The sequence below is a fragment of the Nycticebus coucang genome, chromosome 23, assembly GCF_027406575.1.
Source record: "Nycticebus coucang isolate mNycCou1 chromosome 23, mNycCou1.pri, whole genome shotgun sequence".
Classification (NCBI taxonomy): Eukaryota; Metazoa; Chordata; class Mammalia; order Primates; family Lorisidae; genus Nycticebus; species Nycticebus coucang.
In genome coordinates, this window is record NC_069802.1 from 14,943,033 (window position 1) to 14,951,608 (window position 8,576).

Genomic DNA, 8,576 nt, shown 5'->3' on the forward strand with positions numbered 1-8,576 from the left:
CTCTCCCCTACTCATTGAACCCAGGCTGCCCTAGACAGGGGGCATGTTCTTGGACAATGGGACGTTCTTAGACTGAGAGCCATCTTTCTGGTCAGAGTTTCTGCCAAGACTTATCCAACAATCTATAGCACTCCCCATTTCCACAACAACCTTTCCAGTTTGCAAACCCATTATTCCCCTGGGTTCTAACAATACCATTTTCTTCATGTTTTGAATGAGAAACCAAGGCTCAGAAATAGTAAGTGAACAGCTAGAAAGAGGTGGAGGTAAGACTCAAACCCTAGTCTCATGGTTCTGAATACTGTCTCTTTGCCTGCACTGTGGGGAACATTGCCAAGGCCAATCAAACCACCTTCAAGATAGACAAGCTATCCAAGTGGCTGAGTAGGGCCTACACAGTTTTAAAATTTTGAAATATATCACTTTTGGATCTTTCCTCAGGAGCTCTCAGCTTTTTAGCTAGAATTTAGGGCAATGGATTTCAATTGGAGGCCACCATTTGTAAAGGAATCTCACCCTATCCTCCTGTGGGGGTTGGAGGGCAGAGGGAAAGGCCACAAAATAAAATAACCCCATGCTACATATTATCTGTTGACACAAGGTATCTACTCCTATCTTCATTTATGTTCTCTCCTAGGGTCTAGAAGGCAGCCATGGATCTCAGTTGGGTTTAGTTCTGCCAATGAAATGCACTTTCATACTATTGAGAAGACAGAAGGAGGTGGAGACTGTTTTCCAATAGCTGTGACAATGGACAAATAGTTGTCAACAAAAGCGAGTAGCTGTGGCCAGACTCCACCTCCACATCCTGGTCACCACTGTCTGTAACCCAGGTGACAGAAGCTGCAGCTTTTCTGACCTCTATCCCACCTCCACATCCTGGTCACCACTGTCTGAAACCCAGGTGACAGTAGCTGAGGCTTTCTGACCTCTGCAGCCTGCAGCTACAGTGATTGATCTTGAAAACAAAAGACTAGGAGGCTGATTTCTACTCCTCCTTCTCTTCCAAAAATTTGTAAGTACTTAATATCCTGGATTAAGCCAATCTCTTGCTGCTTGAAATCTCTGTAATGATTTTCTTTTTCCTATGCTGGACCTGATATTGCACCCCAAGCTGGATGCCAATCAGTGACTCCCTTTCTACACCTACACAACCACACATAATATGACCAGAGGAAAAATGCTCTTCACCTAGAGAGCAAACAAAGGGGATACCATGGAACAAACTGGATTGCTATGTGCTTTAATGACTCTCCTGGGGAAACTAGTGACAATGGGCCAAATGGGGAATTGCTTCTTAAAGCAGGTGTGTATGTAGCCTTGTCTTAATGCATAGATTGTAATATTCAGTCTTTACTATTATGATACCTGGTCCCAGAACAGACCTATCTTCTACCTTTTTGGTCCAACATCCTAATGTCCTAGAGAGAAAATGCATGAAATTCCACCAGCATACTTGTTAGCACACTGTGTAAACAAGATGCCCCTCTAACAAGGCAGATGCACAAGAGTCCGTGACCATTGGCAATTAGGCAGATGTCAGACAAAGTTAGAGGCACTAAAAGTAGAGTAAACAAAAGAAGAACACTTTATGGGCACCATGAATCCCTCCCACCCGAGGAATGTAAAAAAGGAGCAGACATTTGGAGATCAAGAGTCCCTGGGATTTGTAGCCATCAAGACCAAAAATACTCATTTCAAACAAAGATGCCATTTTACAGAAAAGGAAAGAAAGGAAGCTTCAAAGAGTTCTTAGCCCTGCAAATTCAAGCACAAAAGGGGTCTTCAAAGACAGCCTGCCCACAGCGTGGAACCTAGGGCCCAGAAGATGCTATGAAATACATCTTGAATGGAACACGAAGGAAGAAGGGGTTAAGATATTCAGGCACCTTCATTTTTAATAAGAATTGTTGCAGTATCCAGTTTCTACTTCAGAAGGCTGTTTCCATGTTCCAAGCAACAGCTGGTCCCACTTTACTGCTGTGGGTACAATGCGTCCTAGTAAATCCTGTGTAATAGATGTATTCATATGCTCTGTCCTTTTAATAATCTTCTTAATTAGGGTGCTATCCTTTTAAGCAAAGCATTTATATAGTTACTTTATTGCATTTGAATACAGTATTAGCTTCAATAGACTTAATATAATTTTATGGGTTTTAAAAAATATTGCTTTACAATGAGAGGAATTTATTTTATCATCAGTGTGGAGTTACTCCCATGGCTATTTAAGAGCCATTGGTACAGAAGTTTATAAATTGCTGTTGAGAAGGAACTCTCCTAAAGATGGAGCAGATAGTGATGGCTCTGCCACTTATTAGCTTAACTTCTGAGAACCTCAACTTTCTTATCTATAAAATGAGTTCAGTATCTTCCTTGCCTACCTTCTGGAGCAATTGTGAACATCAAATAAAATACAGTAGATCCTCTGTAAATTGACCACCCAAGGGACTGTAAAAAGCTGGTCAACACACACCTATGGAGCACATTGCAAGTACAAGTTGGATCTATCGGGTGTAGAACACAAATGTCTAAATGCTGTAATTGGGTAAATGAGGTGAAAGCTATGTTGATTAGTAGCATGTAAGCACTCCAATTTGTACAAAGAATCAACACATTGAATCCCATAATGGCATAAATGTATTTATGATCTATGTACAAATGACTTAATAAAAATAAATAAATAAATTCTAAATCTGAAAAAAAAAGGTGGTCAACATAAGGAGCTAGGGCTGCTATACTGATACATACATGTAGTGCATGTCTGGTCTTTGAAAATTAGGTCAGTTTAAGGGGTGGTCAGTGAAGGGAGGTGGTCAGCTATGGAAGTTCTACTGTAATATACACAAAAGGACTTTATGAAGCATTGAGAGTGAATGCATTTCAAAGGGCTGTTATTGCCCCTGTGGAAGCTCCTGTCTTTACTCCCATGTAGAGAGGGTGCTAGTACATGAGTTTTAGAGGCATCCGGGTACACTTAGATTTTCAGGATGTGCAGACAATAAGATGATGAGGGATATGTAGAGATGAGAGCCTCAGGCATTATGGGAGAGAGGGCAGAAGGCTTGGGACGACAGAAGACAGTTGTGGGATTATTTCAGTGTTAGCAGTGGCTACCTGCTGACATTCTGATACCTAAGTCTAGACCTCTTCTTCTCTATACCAAATTGTTTTCCAGTCCCCCAAATCTCATTCTTTTTTTCACTAGTGTTTAGATGAACAATTCTTTACTTAAGAAAAGGAATGCTTGGGCGGCACCTGTGGCTCAGTGAGTAGGGCGCCAGTCCCATATACCAAGGGTGGCGGGTTCAACAGCCCCAGCCCAAACTGCACAAAAAAATATCCGGGTGTTGTGGCGGGTGCCTGTAGTCCTAGCTACTGGGAGGCAGACACAGGAGAATTGCCTAAGCCCAGGAGTTGGAGGTTGCTGTGAGCTGTGATGCCATAACACTCTACTGAGGGCGATAAAGTGAGACTCTGTCTCTACAAAAAAAAAAAAGAAAGAAAGAAAAGGAATGCTCTCGAATACCTTCTTTGTACCTTATAGCACTAGGATTCCATTTTGGCGGTTACGGGTGAGGGGTGTCAAATGTCCTGATGCCCCTTTAACTGTAGCTAAAATGCAATGTGACTCATATCAGGTTTCATCTACTTATGCACAACACAGATATATCCCAAGCAGTATAATTTGAAAACGTGAAAGACAAAGATTTATGAAGTAAGCCTTAATATCTTTCTAATGACACAACACCACCATCACTCCAACTTAAATCTGCATTGTTTTCATTATCATTATGCATTAGAGAACCAAAGAAATGGCACTCACCTTTCAGATCATGGAGTGAAGTCTGTTGTGTTGTCCATGATACATTCAGTAAGAATGTCTGTCAAGCCCAGCTACTTTACCTACTTCTTTCAAATAATATCAAAGTATCAGTGTATTCTCAATTATATAGGCTTGGAGGCAGTAGCAATAGAAAAAAAGGACCACTGTACTTCGAATCAGAAAACATAGGTTGGTAGGAGAGTGAAAAATGGCTTCCCTTCACCCTTCTAGGTTCCTTGACTGGGTACAAATTAAATGGACACAAGACAGATTAACAGAAGATAAACCACATTTAGTTACATGTATATGCATGGAAGTCCCATAAAATATGAGACTCAGAGAATGTTCAGATGAATGAAGTTTACAAAGCATCCTGGGCTATAGAAAGGAATAGGGTCTTGGGGCTTCTTGAGGAGTGTTGAAGACACAAATTATGGAAGGATGAGGGGAGGAAATCTGCTGTGATATATTGTCTTGTTACATAGGTGGAAAGTCTCTGACAGTCTAGGCTGGTGTCAACTTCTAGTTTCCTGTCTTGTCATCTGAGTTAATATTCACTGGTTGATGAGATTTCTAGGAAGGGGATTCGCAACAATTGAGCGCCTCTTGGACAATCTGTGTTTAGGGATTTTGGAGAAAGCCTCTGCCTGCATCTACTGTTCTCCAAAGTGCCCTCAGTTCAAAGTGATCAGCATTACAAAGCATCATATTTTGGGGTGGCATTTCCTGAATTCCTTCAGTTTGAGTGGGTTCCTCTGCTCCTCTGGGCATCAGTTTGCCAAACTCTAAAAATGGAAATGACATCATCTGCTGCTCAGCACAAGCATCCAGTGTGATAATGTGGGTGAAATAGCTTTGGGAAAATTAAAGTCAGGGCCATAGTTCATTGATGATATGTGATAGTCATGGATAAATGGCCTTATCTATTGGTATCTCATTGACATTGAAAAATCTGAACTGTATTCTTACCACGAATGCTGACTTACAGACTTCTTAGCTACAGATCGAGGGGTTTGAAAGCCATCCTTTCCTTCTTGGCTTCTATCCCCTTCTTTCTAGTTTGAATATTTAGTTTAATTGTGGCCATGCCCTTCTTGGCTGATCTCTCAATTAAAGATCAAAGCACAGAGTCTCACTACCAATTTCAAGTCCATCTAACTGCTATCCAGATATAGAAGTTCTTATATATTTGTTTTAGAAGTTTTTCTACCTTTTTTGGGGGAGGGGCAGAGTCTCACTCTGTCGTGGGGGTCTAAAGTACTGTGGCATCAGCATAGCTCACAGCAACAAGTGATTCTCCTGCTTCAGCTTCCTGAGTAGCTGAGACAACAGGTGTACACTGCCATGCCCACCTAATTTTCATATTTTTTGTAAAGACAAGGTCTCACTATGTCGCTCAGGTGAGTCTTGAACTCTGCCTTGGGTTTTCAAATTGCTAGGATTATAAGCATAAGCCACTGCTCTGAACCACCCCCCATCTTTTTTTTAAGAGATAAGAAATAGAGTCTGATGAGGTTGTCCAGGCTGGAGTGCAGCAACTAATCATAGGCATGACCACAGGGCACTGCAGGCTCAAGCGCCTGTGTTCTCTTGATCCTCCCAGCTCAGTCCACAGGTAGGACCACAGGTGTGCACGCAGACCACACCCAGCTTAGACCTTTTTATATGCCCCAATATAATCCTGACAATCTACACTGCAGGACAAGTACAGCAAGTGTGGAATAGTCTTGGACCTCTGGCTGAATGAAGAAGCATGTGCAAGAGCTATAGCAAAATGTAAGAGCCAAAGGATGCCCATGTCACAGTCCTACTGGCTCTAAAGTCATTGGCCTGTGTAAGTCCAAAGCTGAATACCAAGATGTTTCTTTTAATCCAAGGGCAAGTTGAAGGGAATATTAATCTATTGATCATCCTGAAAGGAAAGTAGAAAAAAATGTGAAAGGTATTTTCTATCAGGTAAAACCTTCTGGCTTAGTATCTGCTGGGATTTTTGCAGGGCGGGAGCAATTGTATTTCAAGGTTGAGGGACCCCGTCTTGGGAGAGTCTTCTTGTTGATGGGGACTCTAAAGAATCCCACAGGGGCACAGCTGTCTCGTGTGAGGGAGCTGATTATGCTAGGCTAGGTGTCTCCTCTTATGTGCTAGCTCACCAATTCCACTACCATGATAACCCATTAACCCGCTAACCCATTAGTCCATGAATGGGTTTAACTAATCAGTAGAGCAGAGCAGAGCCCTTGCAACCCAATCACTTCTTCTTCTTCTTTTTTTTTTTTTTTTGTTACAATCTCTAATTTTTAATGACAATCTCAAGGGAAAGCCAGGACCTTTTCCATGTGAACCTTGACTTAAAACAGAAATCCTCTGTATTTGGCCCAGCTCCCATAGACGCCTCCTGCCCAGAATTCAAATGTATTGCCTCCCACTAGTTTCTTGGCTCTTCTTCCCCTTCCCTCCATCTGAACTACATCAGCCTCAAATCCACGCAGGATGCTCTTTGCTGAGTGCTGCCTTGAGCTACTTCTCCCTTTCCTGTTCTAGCTGTTACTTATGTTCACAATATTGTCTGAGGAAGGAGTATGCTGGGGGGTAAAATATGCTACCATAGCATTGTTTTAAAAAAATTAGGCCTTGGTCCCCTCCTTTTTCCCTCACCTCTTATATCCAAGTACTGACACCACTGGCTTCTCACAGTCTACAGAAGGATGAGTTCGAGGTGCCATATGCTTCTCTGGCGCCTGTTTGTGAGCCAAATAGAGGAAATGTATGCTAGAGAGCATGCTGACCAGGAAGGTCACACCAAACCAGCAGTGAGAGACGTTGAACTGCAGTTCTCCCAGGACTCGAGTGATCATGGTGCGGTATTCTAGAAGCATACTCATTCGGATCAAAGTGCATGCTCATTATCTGTGCTAACAGTAGGACAATGACATTGGAAGACTTATTGCTGGAGAAGGCATAAAAAACTTGGTAAGAGTGATCAATAACCCTCTGATGAATGTGACAATGATTATACCAACAAGAATGAAGGAAATGTGTTGGGACCTGAATTGCACATCAGATTGGATTCCCAGGTAATTCACAGTGATGTCAATGCCTCTTGTGACAGGATCTGTTTTCCCAACTCCATCAAAAACAATACTGATGGTTGCCATGAAAATTTTCCAAACACAGTAAATGGAGCAAAAGTAACCCAGAAAATTAAAACATTTCACCTTGAAAGTTTTGGAGTATTCTATTCTCTCCTTGGGAGCACATAGGTCAGGGGTTTCCAGAAAAAGCTGCCTTCTTAGTTCTTCCAAAGCGTCCACTTCCTGTTGAATAAGAGTAAGATCTTCACTTCCTGGTGCTGAAGTAGTGCACTTTTTATCATTCCCCAGAATCCTGATGGTTTGTGCAACCCCCCACCCCCTTTTTGGAACATAGTTCGTTGTGCCATTACCATTCTTTTCTTTTTGCTTATGATCATATCCATGGTTTGAAGCAGTCACCGTTCCAGGGCTGGAATATCTGTACATTCCTGAGGAAGTAGGACGTGTAAGAGTATGGACAGTCGACAGCACCAAATCCAGAAAGAAGAGCCTTCAGAGTCACCCCAATCACACCTGCTCGGCTGATGAGCTGTTCTATGGTTAAGATCCCATGTTTTGGGCTGAGAATGGGAAATGGATCTCCTAGTTTCCAGAAGAAATACATAAAGGTCAACCATAAGAGACAGGTTGTGCAATATTCAGATGTTGCTTATGGCAAAATAGCCAATGTAAAAAGGCACCATGAAAACCAGGGTCGACAGAATTATATACAGGTTCATTTTCCAGTGAAAATAATGGGTGCTGCTATTCAATACTCCTAAGTTTTCAAAGATGATGAACTCAAACATGGTGCAAGAAAACCCCCAAATCACAGAGAAGATCACCCATACAACATCCTGATGCACCTCATAGTCTTTAAATAATTGGCGCATGAAGAAAAGCCCCAAATCCAAAAAATAGTATCAGGGAGATAATCATGATGCTGGAGTTGATAAGAAAACTCATGGGGAAGTGTAAGGAGGGCTCTGGCCCATCCCTCCCCACTCCCAGCCTACTGCACACTCGGGTCATCCACCCTCAACCCCCTCTTAAAGACCCCACTTCTCAATACTGCCACATTGGGGATTCGATTTCAACATAAGTATTGGAGCTCATTCCAACCATAGCAGGGACCAATAGTTAACACTACTTTTTCTTGACTATGTTCTGAACCAGTTGAGGAATAAAATAAGAAGTTAAGGCAGATGGAGAAACAAAACATCATTCATTCATTTGTTGTTGATGATGTTAACGTTATGGACGTGGCTGACAGCCACAAGTCGGAGGCTTCTCAATACTTTTTAATATTTAAGAACATGCCTTTTAGGAATAAGCAAGTGGACTTTCTACTCTAGACACAAGTTCAACTACAGCCACCCCCCTTTGCAGCCCTTACCTGGTCTGAGAGCAGTGGAGATCTATACTCTCTGCCACTGCCTGGAGAAAAAGAAGAGGTGGGAGCTCAGGAATGAGTGGCCCAGTTCCTCTTTTCAAATTCAGCCTGACAAGGAAAAAGGGATGAAAAGCAGAGGAAACCCAAGGACATTAGCTGAGTGTAGTGACACATACCTGTAGTCCCAGTTACTTGGGGGGGCTGAGGTGGGAGGATCTCTTGAGCCCAGGAGTTTGATGCAAATAAAGCAACAGAGCAAGACCCTGTCAGAAAAGAAGAAGAAAGAAGA

The 8,576-nt window shown here is 42.3% G+C and overlaps 1 long non-coding RNA gene and 1 pseudogene across 1 annotated transcript in view; one reads left to right on the top strand and one right to left on the bottom strand.

Moving 5' to 3' along the window:
- Positions 1–2,626, top strand: part of LOC128576115 (uncharacterized) — a 23,094-nt gene extending 20,468 nt beyond the window's left edge. Inside the window, exon 5 of the long non-coding RNA XR_008377244.1 lies at positions 638–2,626. This is a non-coding gene — a long non-coding RNA (uncharacterized LOC128576115). The remainder of the gene's footprint in view (positions 1–637) is intronic.
- The window catches only part of LOC128576114 (Golgi pH regulator-like), a 16,823-nt pseudogene extending 8,963 nt beyond the window's left edge, over positions 1–7,860 (bottom strand).
- Between the last annotated feature and the right edge of the window lie 716 nt (positions 7,861–8,576).